Source organism: Oncorhynchus masou, unplaced genomic scaffold (genome assembly GCF_036934945.1).
Source record: "Oncorhynchus masou masou isolate Uvic2021 unplaced genomic scaffold, UVic_Omas_1.1 unplaced_scaffold_3956, whole genome shotgun sequence".
Lineage (NCBI taxonomy): Eukaryota > Metazoa > Chordata > Actinopteri > Salmoniformes > Salmonidae > Oncorhynchus > Oncorhynchus masou.
In genome coordinates this window covers 15381-32781 of record NW_027010357.1, presented here as the reverse complement: position 1 = coordinate 32781, position 17401 = coordinate 15381, and the positions used below count along the sequence as shown (strand labels likewise).

Genomic DNA, 17401 nt, shown 5'->3' with positions numbered 1-17401 from the left:
CCAATAGGAAACAAAACCAAACACCCGATCCTTCTAATTCAAACAGCCAACTGTTAGCCTGGGTTCCAGTCTGTTAAGCTATAATTCCACTTCTTGTCAAGCCAAATGTTTGGTATGACACGGAGTACAAAGTGGAATGTTAGCACAAAACAGGTTCCGGTTTCAAGCTAACAAAATGCCTTTCTCTAATCCAAGCCCCGTGCAGTTCCACTGTCTCACCAGTGGAGGGGGCGATTTCACACCTTGCTGACTTTCAGACCGGTGGAGGGAGCCGTTGGGACGTTTCCTCAGCATCTGTTAGAGATAACACACACACACACACACACACACACACACAGGAAAATGACACACAGACACACAGGAAAATGACACACACACAGACACACACAGGAAAATGACACATACAGACACATACAGGAAAATGACACACAGACACACACGGACACATACAGGAAAATGACACACAGACACACACAGACACATACAGGAAAATGACACATACAGACACACACACAGGAAAATGACACATACAGACACACACACAGGAAAATGACACACATAGACACACACAGGAAAATGACACACACACACAGACACACACACAGACACACACACAGACCTTCTTGATGCTGCCTCTGATTTCTTGACCATCAGCTCATCAACCATCGACTGCAGACAGATGCTCATCATGATTGCCTGAAGACACAAACCAGGGCTTTAGATACAAGAGACACAAACAGTGACTCCAGAGACACTAGATTTAATATATTATCAGTAGAGGTCACAAACTCTGTGACCCCAGACAGACCCCTATTGACCTGACCTCTAAACCCTAACCTCTGACCTGTGGGCTGGTGATGGTGACCCACTGGAGGCGGTCTTTGCTCATCAGGTACTCGAAGGCCAGCTCCAACTTCACCTCACACTTGGCTGAGGAGCAGGGGGAGGTGGAGGATGTTCCGTTGGCTACCGGGACCTGCTGTAAAGGGGAGGGGTTACTATGGCTGGCTGTCAAGCATCATCATCGTCTCCTGCATCTTCCACTCCCTGCTCACCCACGGTCATCATCATCATCATCATCATCATCTTTCCAACTCCTCATAGAAATTAATGATCCAGTCATCCCTATTGCTCATCATCAACACAATATCAGGCAGTCTGTGGACAGTCTGTAGACATGTTCTGCCCAGCCCCCATTGCAGGTGTTCCGCCCGTTGGCAGGGTGTTCCGCCCCCTCGTTGGCAGGGCGTTCCGCCCCTCGCTGGGCAGGGCGTTCCGCCTCGTTGGCAGGGCGTTCCGCCCTCGTTGGCAGGGCGTTCCGCCCCTGCGTGGCAGGCGCCCCGCCCCCGTGGGCAGGGCGGCTCCGCCCCGCTTGGCAGGGCGTGCCCGCCCGTTGGCGGGCGTTCCGCCCCGTTGGCAGGGTGTTCCGCCCCGCTGGCAGGGCGTTCCGCCCCCTCGGCAGGGCGTCCGCCCCCCGCTGGCAGGGCGTTCCGCCCCCGTTGGCAGGGCGTTCCGCCCCTCGTTGGCAGGGCGTTCCGCCAAGCCCCCCTTGAGGACAGGACACAGGGTCCCTCAATAGCAGTCTGTCTGTACAGTGCCTCTCCAAGGGTCATCTTGTCTGCTGTTGGTCAGTTGGGACAGCAATTGTTTCATTTTTATTATTTGATGAGACATTGAATTTGCCCTTACTGCTATTATCCTATGGAAACACATTCATATATGTCCAAGTATGTTTTGAAGTGTCTGTTAGATAAAGTGTTAATAAAACTCCAGAGATCTAAGTCCTTTTTTGTTATTGTCACTAAAGTACTGCCATATGTACGTAAGGCTTGTGGGTGTTCTAGAGGAAAACGACTGTTCGTGTGCAGCCCAAACCGGTTGGATGGACACACAGAAGTTGACAGATCGGCGGATCCACCTTCAGACATTTGTGTCATACGCAAAAACACCGTCGTGTTTGTGAGAGACTCATCTTTCCATAGGTGGTCATTGGGATGTGCATCTTCCCATTTCAAGACGATCTAGATACATAGGCTCCGATGTGATACAGGAATTATAACGTTTTAGTTTTGAAACGATTCACTGCAATTTGGTTTGACTCTATGCAATCTGGTTTGATTCACTGCAATCTGGTTTGATTCACTGCAATCTGGTTTGATTCACTGCAATCTGGTTTGATTCACTGCAATCTGGTTTGATTCACTGCAATCTGGTTTGATTCACTGCAATTTGGTTTGATTCACTGCAATTTGGTGTGATTCACTGCAATTTGGTGTGATTCACTGCAATTTGGTGTGATTCACTGCAATTTGGTGTGATTCACTGCAATTTGGTTTGATTCACAGCAATTTGGTTTGATCAGAGGAACGAATCGATTCGGGATACATAGGCTCCGATATGGAAAGAATCGATTCGGGTGCGATATGATTTTGCATTAACACTTAACATTCTAAAATTAAAAATGTACTGCTGACTGAGCTGACCTCCGTGGTGTGTAGATTATATGTCTAAGGTGTATGTAGCCTGACAACTCTACTGCTCTACTGTCCAACTACTTACTTCAGTCAGACGGCCATCTTGAAAACAAAGTCATAGTCGTAGGTGTCAGGCGCACCGGTTTGTGTCAAGAACTGCAGCGCTGTTGGATTTTTCACACTGAACAGTTTTCCGTGTGTATCAAGAACAGTCCCAGCACCACAGTCCCAAAGGACTGGGTTTTTATTGGCTCGCAGTTAGCCGCCGGGTTTAGTAGTGGTCGGGTTAGCCGCCAGGTTTAGTAGTGGTCGGGTTAGCCGCCGGGTTTAGTAGTGGTCGAGTTAGCCGCCGGGTTTTAGTAGTGGTCGAGTTAGCTTCGCTGGGTTTAGTAGTGGTCGAGTCAGCCGCTGGGTTTAGTAGTGTTCGGGTCAGCCGCTGGGTTTAGTAGGGGTCGAGTCAGCCGCTGGGTTTAGTCGTGTTCGGGTTAGCCGCTGGGTTTAGTAGTGTTCGGGTTAGCCGCTGGGTTTAGTAGTGTTCGGGTTAGCCGCTGGGTTTAGTAGTGTTCGGGTTAGCCGCTGGGTTTAGTAGTGTTCGGGTTAGCCGCTGGGTTTAGTAGTGTTCGGGTTAGCCGCTGGGTTTTAGTAGTGTTCGGGTTAGCCGCTGGGTTTAGTAGTGTTCGGGTTAGCCGCTGGGTTTAGTAGTGTTCGGAGTTAGCCGCTGGGTTTAGTAGTGTTCGGGTTAGCCGCTGGGTTTAGTGGTGTTCGGGTTAGCCGCTGGGTTTAGTAGTGTTCGGGTTAGCCGCTGGGTTTAGTAGTGTTCGGGTTAGCCGCTGGGTTTAGTAGTGTTCGGGTTAGCCGCTGGGTTTAGTAGTGTTCGGGTTGGCCGCTGGGTTTAGTAGTGTTGGGTTAGCCGCTGGGTTTAGTAGTGTTCGGGTTAGCCGCTGGGTTTAGTAGTGTTCGGGTTAGCTGCTGGGTTTAGTAGTGTTCGGGTCAGCCGCTGGTCCATGTACGGGCTTTTGATGGTTGGTTTCAGTTCCAACTGTCTCTTAAAAGTGCTGTGTGGTACCAAAGGCAGAACTGAACAATGTTCCCTGTTAGCATCTGGATGCTACTGCTGCCACAGTTTCCCTCTTTAATAGTCTGTTGTAATACATTGATACGGATTCAAAAAAGAAACCACTGCTATAGTCAGATGAACTCATTATGTGATCAATCTCTATCCCTTCAAGAGAAGTCTACATTTATAGAGGTGGGTGGAGAAGATTGACAGATAAAACTGCAGTGATACTGTATGCCCTTCCCTGAACTGCACCCTAATATGCCTTAGAAATAGCTACATTCATTTGGATGGGAAACAATATATATATACATGTAACAGTAAAGGATTGGGCTCTCTGAGAGGAGGCAGTGGGTCGATACAGAGATAACACATAGGTGGGAATCTGTGTGTGTGTGTCAGGGCTATGTATTAGGGTAAGTGGTCTGATGAAAGCGATGACGGTGTAGAGCTCGGCAGTTTACCCAGAGGAGAGAGGAGAAAGAGGAGAGTAGAATAGAGAAGAGAGAGTAGAATAGAGAGAGAGTAGAGAAGAGTAGAGAAGAGTAGAGAAGAGTAGAATAGAGGAGAGGAGAGCAGAATAGAGGAGAGGAGAGTAGAATAGAGGAGAGGAGAGTAGAATAGAGGAGGAGAGTAGAATAGAGGAGGAGAGGAGAATAGAGAAGGAGAGGAGAATAGAGAAGGAGAGGAGAATAGAGAAGGAGAGGAGAATAGAGAAGAGGAGAATAGAGAAGAGGAGAATAGAGAAGAGGAGAATATAGAAGAGGAGAATAGAGAAGAGGAGAATAGAGAAGAGGAGAATAGAGAAGAGGAGAATAGAGGAGAGGAGAATAGAGAAGGGGAGGAGAATAGAGAAGAGGAGAGGAGAATAGAGAAGAGGAGAATAGAGAAGAGGAGAATAGAGAGAGAGGAGAATAGAGAAGAGGAGAATAGAGGAAGAGGAGAATAGAGAAGAGGAGAATAGAGAAGAGGAGAATAGAGAAGAGGAGAGGAGAATAGAGAAGAGGACAGGAGAGGAGAATAGAGAAGAGGAGAATAGAGAAGAGGAGGAGAGTAGAATAGAGAAGAGGAGAATAGAGAAGATGAGGAGAGAGAATAGAGAAGAGGAGAATAGAGAAGAGGAGAATAGAGAGAGGAGAATAGAGAAGAGGAGATGAGAATAGAGAAGAGGAGAGGAGAATAGAGAAGAGGAGAGGAGAATAGAGAAGAGGAGAATAGAGGAGAGGAGAATAGAGAAGGGAGAATAGAGAAGAGGAGAATAGAGAAGAGGAGAATAGAGAAGAGGAGAATAGAGAAGGGGAGAGGAGAATAGAGAAGAGGAGAGGAGAATAGAGAAGAGGAGAATAGAGAAGAGGAGAATAGAGAAGAGGAGAGGAGAATAGAGAAGGGGAGAGAGAATAGAGAGGAGAGGAGAATAGAGAAGAGGAGAGATAGAGAAGAGGAGAATAGAGAAGAGGAGAATAGAGGAGGAGAGGAGAATAGAGGAGAGTAGAATAGAGGAGAGTAGAATAGAGGAGGAGAGTAGAATAGAGGAGAGGAGAATAGAGAAGGAGAGGAGAATAGAGAGAGAGAGGAGAATAGAGAAGAGTAGAGAAGAGGAGAATAGAGAAGAGGAGAGGAGAATAGAGAGAGAGGAGAATAGAGAAGAGGAGAATAGAGAAGAGGAGAATGAGAAGAGGAGAGGAGAATAGAGAAGGAGAGGAGAATAGAGAAGGGAGAGGAGAATAGAGAAGAGGAGAGGAGAATAGAGAGGAGAGGAGAATAGAGAAGAGGAGAATAGAGAAGGAGAGGAGAATAGAGAAGAGGAGAGGAGAATAGAATAGAGGAGAGGAGAATAGAGAAGAGGAGAATAGAGGAGGAGAGTAGAATAGAGAGGAGAGTAGAATAGAGGAGGAGAGTAGAATAGAGGAGGAGAGTAGAATAGAGAAGGAGAGGAGAATAGAGAAGGAGAGGAGAATAGAGAAGGAGAGGAGAATAGAGAAGGAGAGGAGAATAGAGAAGGAGAGGAGAATAGAGAAGAGAGAATAGAGGAGAGGAGAATAGAGAAGAGGAGAATGGAGAAGAGGAGAATAGAGAAGAGGAGAATAGAGAAGCAGGAGAATAGAGGAGAGGAGAATAGAGGAGAGGAGAATAGAGAGAGGACAGGAGAATAGAGGAGAGGAGAATAGAGAAGAGGAGAATAGAGAAGAGGAGAATAGAGAAGAGGAGAGTGAGAATAGGAGAGGAGAATAGAGAAGAGGAGAATAGAGAAGAGGAGAATAGAGAAGAGGACAGGAGAATAGAGGAGAGGAGAATAGAGAGAGGAGAATAGAGAAGGGAGAATGAGAGGAGAATAGAGAAGGAGAGGAGAATAGAGAAGAGAGGAGAATAGAGAAAGGAGAGGAGAATAGAGAAGAGGAGAAGGAGAGGAGAATAGAAGAGGAGAGGAGAATAGAGAGAGGAGAATAGAGAAGAGGAGAATAGGAGAGAGTAGAATAGAGGAGGAGTAGAATAGAGGAGGAGGTAGAATAGAGGAGGAGAGTAGAATAGAGAGAAGAGGAGAATAGAGAGGAGAGGAGAATAGAGAAGAGGAGAGAGATAGAGAGAATAGAGAAGAGGAGAATAGAAGAGGAGAATGAGAAGAGGAGAATAGAGAAGAGAGGAGAATAGAGAAGAGGAGAGAATAGAGAAGAGGAGAATAGAGAAGGGGAGAGGAGAATAGAGAAGAGGAGAATAGAGAAGAGGAGAGGAGAATAGAGAAGAGGAGAATAGAGAAGGAGAGGAGAATAGAGAAGAGGAGAGGAGAATAGAATAGAGGAGAGGAGAATAGAATAGAGGAGAATAGAGAAGAGGAGAATAGAGGAGGAGAGTAGAATAGAGGAGGAGAGTAGAATAGAGGAGGAGAGTAGAATAGAGGAGGAGAGTAGAATAGAGGAGGAGAGTAGAATAGAGAAGGAGAGGAGAATAGAGAAGGAGAGGAGAATAGAGAAGAGGAGAATAGAGAAGAGGAGAATAGAGAAGGGGAGAATAGAGAGAGAGGAGAATAGAGAAGAGGAGAATAGAGAAAGGAGAATAGAGAAGAGGAGAATAGAGAAGAGGAGAATGAGAAGAGGAGAATGAGGAGAGGAGAATAGAGGAGAGGAGAATAGAGGAGAGGAGAATAGAGAGGACAGGATAATAGAGGAGAGGAGAATAGAGGAGAGGAGAATAGAGAGAGGGACAGGAGAATAGAGAAGGAGAATAGAGGAGAGGAGAATAGAGAAGAGGAGAATAGAGAAGAGGAGAATAGAAGGAGAATAGAGAAGAGGAGAGGAGAATAGAGAAGGAGAGGAGAATAGAGAGAGAGGAGAATAGAAGAGAGAGGAGAATAGAGAAGAGGAGAGGAGAATAGAGAAGAGGAGAGGAGAATAGAGAAGAGGAGAATAGAGAAGGAGAGGAGAATAGAGAAGAGGAGAGTAGAATAGAGGAGGAGAGTAGAATAGAGGAGGAGAGTAGAATAGAGGAGGAGAGTAGAATAGAGAAGGAGAGGAGAATAGAGAAGGAGAGGAGAATAGAGAAGAGGAGAATAGAGAAGAGGAGAATAGAGAAGAGGAGAGGAGAATAGAGAAGAGGAGAATAGAGAAGAGGAGAATAGAGAAGAGGAGAGGAGAATAGAGAAGAGGAGAATAGAGAGAGAGGAGAATAGAGAAGAAGGAGAATAGAGGAGAGGAGAATAGAGAAGAGGAGAGGAGAATAGAGAAGAGAGAGAGAATAGAGAGGGGAGAGGAGAATAGAGGAAGAGGAGAATAGAGAAGAGGACGAGGAGAATAGAGAAGAGGAGAATAGAGAAGAGGAGAGGAGAATAGAAGAGGAGAGGAGAATAGAATAGAGGAGAGGAGAATAGAGAAGAGAGGAGAATAGAGAAGAGGAGAATAGAGGAGGAGAGTAGAGATAGAGGAGGAGAGAATAGAGAAGAGGAGAGTAGAATAGAGGAGGAGAGTAGAATAGAGAAGGAGAGGAGAATAGAGAAGGAGGAGAGAGAATAGAGAAGGAGAGGAGAATAGAGAAGAGGAGAATAGAAGAGAGAAGAGGAGAATAGAGAAGAGGAGAGGAGAATAGAGAAGAGGAGAATAGAAGGAGAGGAGAATAGAGAAGAGGAGAATAGAGAAGAGGAGAATAGAGAAGAGGAGAATAGAGAAGAGGAGAATAGAGAAGAAGAGGAGAATGAGAAGAGAGAGGAGAATAGAGAAGGAGAGGAGAATAGAGAGAGGAGAATAGAGAAGAGGAGAATAGAGAAGAGGAGAATAGAGAAAGAGGAGAATGAGAGAGGAGAATAGAGAAGAGGAGAATAGAGAAGAGGAGAGGAGAATAGAGGAGAATAGAGAAGGGGAGAGGAGAATAGAGAAGAGGAGAGGAGAATAGAGGAGAGGAGAATAGAGGAAGAGGAGAATAGAGAAGAGGAGAATAGAGAAAGGAGAGGAGAATAGAGAAGAGGAAGAATAGAGGAGAGGAGAATAGAGGAGAAGAGAATAGAGAAGAGGAGAATAGAGAGAGAGGAGAATAGAGGAGAGGAGAATAGAGAAGAGGAGAATAGAGAGGAGAGTAGAATAGAGAGAGGAGAATAGAGAAGAGGAGAATAGAGAGGAGAGAGGAGAAGTAGAATAGAGAGAATAGAGAGAGGAGAATAGAGAGAGAGGAGAATAGAGAAGAGGAGAATAGAGAAGAGAGGAGAATAGAGAGAGGAAAGAGGAGAATGGAGAAGAGGAAGAGAGGAGAATAGAGAAGAGGAGAATAGAGAAGAGGAGAGGAGAGAAGAGGAGAGGAGAATAGAGAAGAGGAGAAGAGAAGAGGAGAATAGAGAAGAGGAGAATAGAGAAGAGGAGAGGAATAGAGATAGAGGAGGAGAGGAGAATAGAGAAGAGAGAGGAGAATAGAGAAGGAGAGGAGAATAGAGAAGAGGAGAATGAGAAGAGAGAAGGAGAGGAGAATAGAAGAGGAGAAGAGAGGAGAATAGAGAAGAGGAGAATAGAGAAGAGGAGAATAGAGAAGGAGGAGAATAGAGGAGAGGAGAATAGAGAAGAGGAGAGGAGAATAGAGAGAGGAGATAGAGAATAGAGGAGAGAGAGTAGAATAGAGAGGAGAGGAGAGTAGAATAGAGGAGGAGAGTAGAATAGAGGAGAGAGAGAAGAGAGAATAGAGAAGAGGAGAATAGAGAAGAGGAGAATAGAGAGAGGAGAATAGAGAAGAGGAGAGAGAGAATAGAGAAGAGGAGAATAGAGAAGAGAGACAGGAGAGGAGAATAGAGAAGAGGAGAATAGAGAAGGAGGAGAATAGAAGAGGAGAATAGAGATGAGGAGAATAGAGAAGAGGAGAATAGAGAAGAGGAGAATAGAGAAGAGGAGAGGAGAATAGGAGAATAGAGGAGAGGAGAATAGAGAAGAGGAGAATAGAGGAGGAGAGTAGAATAGAGGAGGAGAGTAGAATAGAGAAGGAGAGGAGAATAGAGAAGGAGAGGAGAATAGAGAAGAGGAGAGGAGAATAGAGAAGAGGAGAATAGAGAAGAGGAGAATAGAGAAGAGGAGAGGAGAATAGAGAAGAGGAGAATAGAGAAGAGGAGAATAGAGAAGAGGAGAGGAGAATAGAGAAGAGGACAGGAGAGGAGAATAGAGAAGGAGAGGAGAATAGAGAAGAGGAGAATAGAGAAGAGGAGAATAGAGATGAGGAGAATAGAGAAGAGGAGAATAGAGAAGAGGAGAATAGAGAAGAGGAGAATAGAGAAGAGGAGAATAGAGAAGAGGAGAATAGAGAAGAGGAGAGGAGAATAGAGGAGGAGAGTAGAATAGAGAAGAGGAGAATAGAGGAGGAGAGTAGAATAGAGGAGGAGAGTAGAATAGAGAAGGAGAGGAGAATAGAGAAGGAGAGGAGAATAGAGAAGAGGAGAGGAGAATAGAGAAGAGGAGAATAGAGAAGAGGAGAATAGAGAAGAATAGGAGAGGAGAATAGAGAAGAGGAGAATAGAGAAAGAGAGGAGAGAATAGAGAGAGGAGAATAGAGAAAGGAGAGGAGAATAGAGAAGAGAGAAGGAGAGGAGAATAGAGAAGAGGAGGAATAGAGAAGAGGAGAATAGAGAAGAGGAGAATAGAGAAGAGGACGGGAGAGGAGAATAGAAGAGGAGAATAGAGAAGAGGAGAATAGAGAATAGAGAAGAGGAGAATAGAGAGAAGAGGAGAATAGAGAAGAGGAGAATAGAGAAGAGGAGAATAGAGAAAGGAGAATAGAGAAGAGGAGAGGAGAATAGAGAAGAGAGAGAATAGAGAAGAGGAGAGGAGAATAGAAAGAGGAGAATAGAGAAGAGGAGAGGAGAATAGAGAAGAGGAGAATAGAGAAGAGGAGAATAGAGAAGAGGACAGGAGAGGAGAATAGAGAAGGAGAGGAGAATAGAGAAGGAGAGGAGAATAGAGAAGGAGAGGAGAATAGAGAAGAGGAGAGGAGAATAGAGAAGAGGAGAATAGAGAAGAGGAGAATAGAGAAGAGGAGAATAGAGAAGAGGAGAATAGAGAAGAGGAGAGGAGAATAGAGAAGAGGAGAGGAGAATAGAGAAGAGGAGAATAGAGAAGAGGAGAGGAGAATAGAGAAGAGGAGAATAGAGAAGAGGAGAATAGAGAAGAGGACAGGAGAATAGAGAAGAGGACAGGAGAGGAGAATAGAGAAGAGGAGAATAGAGAAGAGGAGAATAGAGAAGAGGACAATAGAGAAGAGGAGAATAGAGAAGAGGAGAATAGAGAAGAGGACAGGAGAATAGAGAAGAGGACAGAGAATAGAGAAGAGGACAGGGAGGAGAAGAGAAGAGGAGAATAGAGAAGGAGAGGGAGAATAGAGAAGAGGAGAATAGAGAAGGAGAGGAGAATAGAGAAGAGGAGAATAGAGAAGAGGAGAATAGAGAAGAGGAGAATAGAGAAGAGGAGAATAGAAGAGGAGAATAGAGAAGAGAGAAGAGGAGAAGAGAAGAGGAGAATAGAGAAGAGGAGAATAGAGAAGAGGACAGGAGAGAGAATAGAGAAGGAGAGGAGGAATAGAGAAGGAGAGGAGAATAGAGAAGGAGAGGAGAATAGAGAAGAGGAGAGGAGAATAGAGGAAGAGGAGAATAGGAAGAGGAGAATAGAGAAGAGGAGAATAGAGAAGAGGAGAATAGAGAAGAGAGAGGAGAATAGAGAAGAGGAGAGGAGGAATGAAAGGAGAATAGAGAAGAGGAGGAGAATAGAGAAGAGGAGAATAGAGAAAGGAGGAATAGAGAAGAGGAGAATAGAGAAGAGGAGAATAGAGAAGAGGACAATAGAGAAGAGGACAATAGAGAAGAGGAGAATAGAGAAGAGGAGAATAGAGAAGAGGACAGGAGAATAGAGAAGAGGACAGGAGAATAGAGAAGAGGACAGGAGAGGAGAATAGAGAAGAGGAGAATAGAGAAGAGGAGAATAGAGAAGAGGAGAATAGAGAAGAGGAGAATAGAGAAGAGGAGAATAGAGAAGAGGAGAATAGAGAAGAGGAGAATAGAGAAGAGGAGAAGAGGACAGGAGAGGAGAATAGAGAAGAGGAGAATAGAGAAGAGGAGAATAGAGAAGAGGAGAATAGAGAAGAGGAGAATAGAGAAGAGGAGAATAGAGAAGAGGAGAATAGAGAAGAGGAGAATAGAGAAGAGGAGATTAGAAAAGAGGAGAATAGAGAAGAGGAGAATAGAGAAGAGGAGAATAGAGAAGAGGAGAATAGAGAAGAGGAGAATAGAGAAGAGGAGAATAGAGAAGAGGAGAATAGAGAAGAGGAGAATAGAGAAGAGGAGAATAGAGAAGAGGAGAATAGAGAAGAGGAGAATAGAGAAGAGGAGAATAGAGAAGAGGAGAATAGAGAAGAGGAGAATAGAGAAGAGGAGAATAGAGAAGAGGAGAATAGAGAAAGGAGAATAGAGAAGAGGGAGAATAGAGGAGAGGAGAATAGAGAAGAGGAGAGGAGAATAGAGAAGAGGAGAATAGAGAAGAGGGAGAATAGAGAAAGGAGAATAGAGAAGAGGAGAATAGAGAAGAGGAGGAGAATAGGAGAAGAGGAGAATAGAAGGAGGAGAGTAGAATAGAGAAGGAGATGAGAATAGAGAAGGAGAGGAGAATAGAGAAGAGGAGAATAGAGAAGACGAGAATAGAGAAGAGGAGAATAGAGAAGAGGAGAATAGAGAAGAGGAGAATAGAGGAGAGGAGAATAGAGAAGAGGACAGGAGAATAGAGAAGAGGACAGGAGAGGAGAATAGAGAAGAGGACAGGAGAGGAGAATAGAGAAGAGGACAGGAGAGGAGAATAGAGAAGAGGACAGGAGAGGAGAATAGAGAAGAGGACAGGAGAGGAGAATAGAGAAGAGGACAGGAGAGGAGAATAGAGAAGAGGAGAATAGAGAAGAGGACAGGAGAGGAGAATAGAGAAGAGGAGAATAGAGAAGAGGACAGGAGAGGAGAATAGAGAAGAGGACAGGAGAGGAGAATAGAGAAGAGGACAGGAGAGGAGAATAGAGAAGAGGACAGGAGAGGAGAATAGAGAAGAGGAGAATAGAGAAGAGGAGAATAGAGAAGAGGAGAGGAGAATAGAGAAGAGGAGAAGAGGACAGGAGAGGAGAATAGAGAAGGAGAGGAGAATAGAGAAGAGGAGAATAGAGAAGAGGAGAATAGAGAAGAGGAGAATAGAGAAGAGGAGAATAGAGAAGAGGAGAATAGAGAAGAGGAGAATAGAGAAGAGGAGAATAGAGAAGAGGAGAATAGAGAAGAGGAGAATAGAGAAGAGGAGAATAGAGAAGAGGAGAATAGAGAAGAGGAGAATAGAGAAGAGGAGAATAGAGAAGAGGAGAATAGAGAAGAGGAGAATAGAGAAGAGGAGAATAGAGAAGAGGAGAATAGAGAAGAGGAGAATAGAGAAGAGGAGAATAGAGAAGAGGAGAATAGAGAAGAGGAGAATAGAGAAGAGGAGAATAGAGAAGAGGAGAATAGAGGAGAGGAGAATAGAGAAGAGGAGAATAGAGGAGAGGAGAATAGAGAAGAGGAGAATAGAGGAGAGTAGAATAGAGAAGGAGAGGAGAATAGAGAAGAGGAGAATAGAGAAGAGGAGAATAGAGAAGAGGAGAATAGAGAAGAGGAGAGGAGAATAGAGAAGAGGAGAATAGAGGAGGAGAGTAGAATAGAGAAGGAGAGGAGAATAGAGAAGGAGAGGAGAATAGAGAAGAGGAGAGGAGAATAGAGAAGAGGAGAATAGAGAAGAGGAGAATAGATAAGACGAGAATAGAGAAGAGGAGAATAGAGAAGAGGAGAATAGAGGAGAGGAGAATAGAGGAGAGGAGAATAGAGAAGAGGACAGGAGAATAGAGAAGAGGACAGGAGAGGAGAATAGAGAAGAGGACAGGAGAGGAGAGAATAGAGAAGAGGACAGGAGAGGAGAATAGAGAAGAGGACAGGAGAGGAGAATAGAGAAGAGGACAGGAGAGGAGAATAGAGAAGAGGACAGGAGAGGAGAATAGAGAAGAGGACGGGGAGAGGAGAATAGAGAAGAGGAGAATAGAGAAGAGGAGAATAGAGAAGAGGACAGGAGAGGAGAATAGAGAAGAGGACAGAGAGGAGAATAGAGAAGAGGACAGAGAGGAGAATAGAGAAGAGGAGAATAGAGAAGAGGGAATAGAGAAGAGGACAGGAGAATAGAGAAGAGGAGAATAGAGAACCATAGATCAGTCTAGGAGCACCATCACTCTAGTAACCATAGATCAGTCTAGGAGCACCATCACTCTAGAGTGACGAATATAATAACTTTATGTTGGGGAGGAGTAACGAGAGTAATATTGGGGAGGGTTACTTACAGAGGAAGTAACCCTCCAGCACCTATCATGCGCGCGGACCTGAAGCTTCCCTCTTCATCTGCTCATTGGGTAGCTTGACCTGGAAGTTGAGTTCGTTGTTGCCAGCGGAGGCGATCGCGTGACAGCCCTTCTCCGGAAGTCTGTCACACACGGTCAAACTGTATGTAGCCAAGTACTTCAGCGTCTGGCACAGCCTAATGAACTGGAGAGAGACGTAGAGAACATGAAGCACTGGAAAATCATTTGATATTCACTGTATATACAGCAGTATGTGGAGAACCCTCCAAATCAGTGGATCTATTTCAGCCACACCTGCTGACAGTCAGTCTGTCCTCGGGTTGCTACACTCACTACCGAGTTCCCAACTGCCTCTGGAAGCAACATCAGCACAAGAACTGTTCGCCGAGCTTCATGAAATGGCTTTCCATGGCCGAGCAGCAGCACACAGGCCTAAGATCACCATGCGCAATGCCAAGTGTCGACTGGGTGGTGTAAAGCTCACTGTCATTGGACTCTGGAGCAGTGGAACGGCAGGAGAATGGTTAGTGCCAACTGTAGAGCTGGATGGAGAAGGAATAATGTTCTGGGGCTGTTTTTCATGGTTCAGACCTCTTAGTTCCAGTGAAGGGAAATCTTAACGCTTCAACATACAATGACATTCTAGAAGATTCTGTACTTCCAACTTTGTGGCAAAAGTTTGGGAAAGAACGTTTCCAGTTTCAGCATGACAATATCCCTGTGACATGACAAAGAGTACAAGGTGTGGAATGTTAGCTTCTTCTCCACTAGATAGCTGGCAGACACGGTTACAGCCGGAGGGGACACGGTTACGGCCGGGGGGGACACGGTTACGGCCGGAGGGGACACGGTTACGGCCGGAGGAGAGACACGGTTACGGCCGGAGGAGAGACACGGTTACGGCCGGAGGAGAGACACGGTTACGGCCGGAGGAGAGACACGGTTACGGCCGGAGGAGAGACACGGTTACGGCCGGAGGAGAGACACGGTTACGGCCGGAGGAGAGACACGGTTACGGCCGGAGGAGAGACACGGTTACGGCCGGAGGAGAGAAACGGTTACGGCCGGAGGAGAGACACGGTTACGGCCGGAGGAGAGACACGGTTACGGCCGGAGGAGAGACACGGTTACGGCCGGAGGAGAGACACGGTTACGGCCGGAGGAGAGACACGGTTACGGCCGGAGGAGAGACACGGTTACGGCCGGAGGAGAGACACGGTTACGGCCGGGAGGAGACACGGTTACGGCCGGAGGAGAGACACGGTTACGGCCGGAGGAGAGACACGGTTACGGCCGGAGGAGAGACACGGTTACGGCCGGAGGAGAGACACGGTTACGGCCGGAGGAGAGACACGGTTACGGCCGGAGGGAGAGACACGGTTACGGCCGGAGGAGAGACACGTTACGGGGCCGGAGGAGAGACACGGTTACGGCCGGAGGGAGAGACACGGTTACGGCCGGAGGAGAGACACGGTTACGGCCGGAGGGGACACGGTTACGGCCGGAGGGGACACGGTTACAGCCGGAGGAGACACGGTTACAGCCGGAGGAGACACGGTTACAGCCGGAAGAGACACGGTTACAGCCGGAGGAGACACGGTTACAGCCGGAGGAGACACGGTTACAGCCGGAGGAGACAGTGTTGCATTACGAGGATCAGCCCATACTTACTTCTTTCTTGGATCCTTTCTCCTGCAGTGATTTCAGCTGCCTGTGCTGGTCCTTGTTAACGAGGATCCAGCCTCTCTCTATGTCAGACACCGTCTAGGAGAGGAGAGAGACAACAATCACCTTTCTGCTCTAAACCATTCTTGGGAGAGGCTTTACATAGAATACAAATGTGTTTCTCGGATTTTAAGTTCAAAACAAACTATTCCACTGTTGTTTTGTTCAAGTTGAATTAAACACACACATACACACAAGTGAAATGACACACACAAGTTGCACAAAATGGCAAGCACACACACACACACACACACACACACACACACACGAGTTGATTCTCTTTCCAAGAAAAGATTGCATTCTTTGGCCCGTAACATTAGCTATGCGCCCACACTGAGTCAACAGCCTGCCAAACACACACACATGGAACGCTGAGCCAGCAGCCAGCCAGCAGGCAGATTCTAATCAAATCAGCAATCTGCGTAAGAAAACAGCATGTTGTTGCTGCTGAATGTGTGTGTGTGTGTCTGCATAGAGGGCGAGCTCTGTTGCCAATGGCACCCTACTCTCTATATAGTGCAGTAATTTGGACCAGAGGACAACAGGCCATAGTAAAAAGTAGTGCAGTAATTTGACCAGAGGACTACAGGCCATAGTAAAAAGTAGTGCAGTAATTTGGACCAGAGGACTACAGGCCATAGTAAAAAGTAGTGCAGTAATTTGAGAGTAGGGTGCCATTTGGCACAACCATGACTTTAGGATGCCACACCTCCCTGACAACCTCATTGGATAATGGAAGGGAGCAGGGTTGCAGAGGAGGGGTCAGGGAAGGAGGAGGAGAGGAGAAAAGGAGCAGGGAAATAACATTACATTTGAAAAATGAGGACAGTAGACTGTTAGAAGCATTACTATTAGTGAGGAAGTGGTGGTTCCTGGGGGTTCTGGGGGTTCTGTCGTCTGTGATTGGAGCTAAAATACCTTTAAGACTTGATACAACTACATATTTTAATTGGGCCATTGGTTGAAGATCCAAGATTCAAATTCCGGGATGCTGTCCTTCTAGGGAGTGTTTGCAAAAAAAAAAGCCATATCTCAGACTGGCCAATAAAAAGAACAGATAAAGATGGGCAAAAGAACACAGACACTGGACAGAGGAATTCTGCCTAGAAGGCCAGCATCCCGGAGTCACCTCTTCACTGTTGACGTTGAGACTGGTGTTTTGTGGGTAATAGTTAATGAAGCTGCCAGTTGATGACTTGAGGCATTTTTTCTCAAACTAGACACTCTAATGTACTTGTCCTCTTGCTCAGTTGTGCACCGGGGCCTCCCACTCCTCTTTCTATTCCGGTTAGAGCCAGTTTGCGCTGTTCTGTGAAGGGAGTAGTACATAGCGTTGTACGAGATCTTCAGTGTCTTGGCATAGCTCGCATGGAATAGCCTTCCTTTCTCAGAACAAGAACAGTCTGACTCTGTATTTCTGATCAATTTGATGTTATTTTAATGGATTTTTTTTTGCTTTTCTTCTAAAACAACGACATTTCTAAGTGACCCCAAACATTTGAATGGTAGTGTGTGTATGTATGTATGTATGTATGTATGTATGTATGTATGTATGTATGTATGTATGTATGTATGTATGTATGTATGTATGTATGTATGTATGTATGTATGTATGTATGTATATATATATATATATATATATATATATATGTATATATATAGTGGGTTCAGAACTCACCTGAGTGTACAGTAGGTTCAGTCCCACTCTGTTGTCCATGACATCACTGTCATACGCTGTGTCCCAGTAACTATACAGAGAGAGACAGAGAGAGACAGAGACAGGCAGAGAGACAGAGACAGACAGAGAGACAGAGATAGAGTATTGGTTATCAACACTCACAATGCTTGAATTTCAATGAACACAAACCATTTGGATAGCAGTCAAGAACGGATGTCCAATATACTGTTGTGGCTGCAGAAAAGAGTTGTTCTCACTACAGCCTGTAACGACCCTGCTACACTACAGACATCCCCGCAGTGTGTTGTTCCCACTACAGACATCACGGCAGTGTGTTGTTCCCACTACAGACATCCCCGCAGTGTGTTGTTCCCACTACAGACATCACGGCAGTGTGTTGTTCCCACTACAGACATCCCCGCAGTGTGTTGTTCCCACTACAGACATCACGGCAGTGTGTTGTTCCCACTACAGACATCCCGGCAGTGTGTTGTTCCCACTTCAGACATCCCGGCAGTGTGTTGTTCCCACTACAGACATCACGGCAGTGTGTTGTTCCCACTACAGACATCCCGGCAGTGTGTTGTTCCCACTACAGACATCCCGGCAGTGTGT

General features: G+C 45.8%; 1 pseudogene; it reads right to left on the bottom strand.

Annotated features, from left to right (window-relative positions):
- Window positions 1–219: 219 nt before the first annotated feature.
- The window catches only part of LOC135534804 (sorting nexin-17-like), a 29626-nt pseudogene continuing 12444 nt past the window's right edge, over window positions 220–17401 (bottom strand).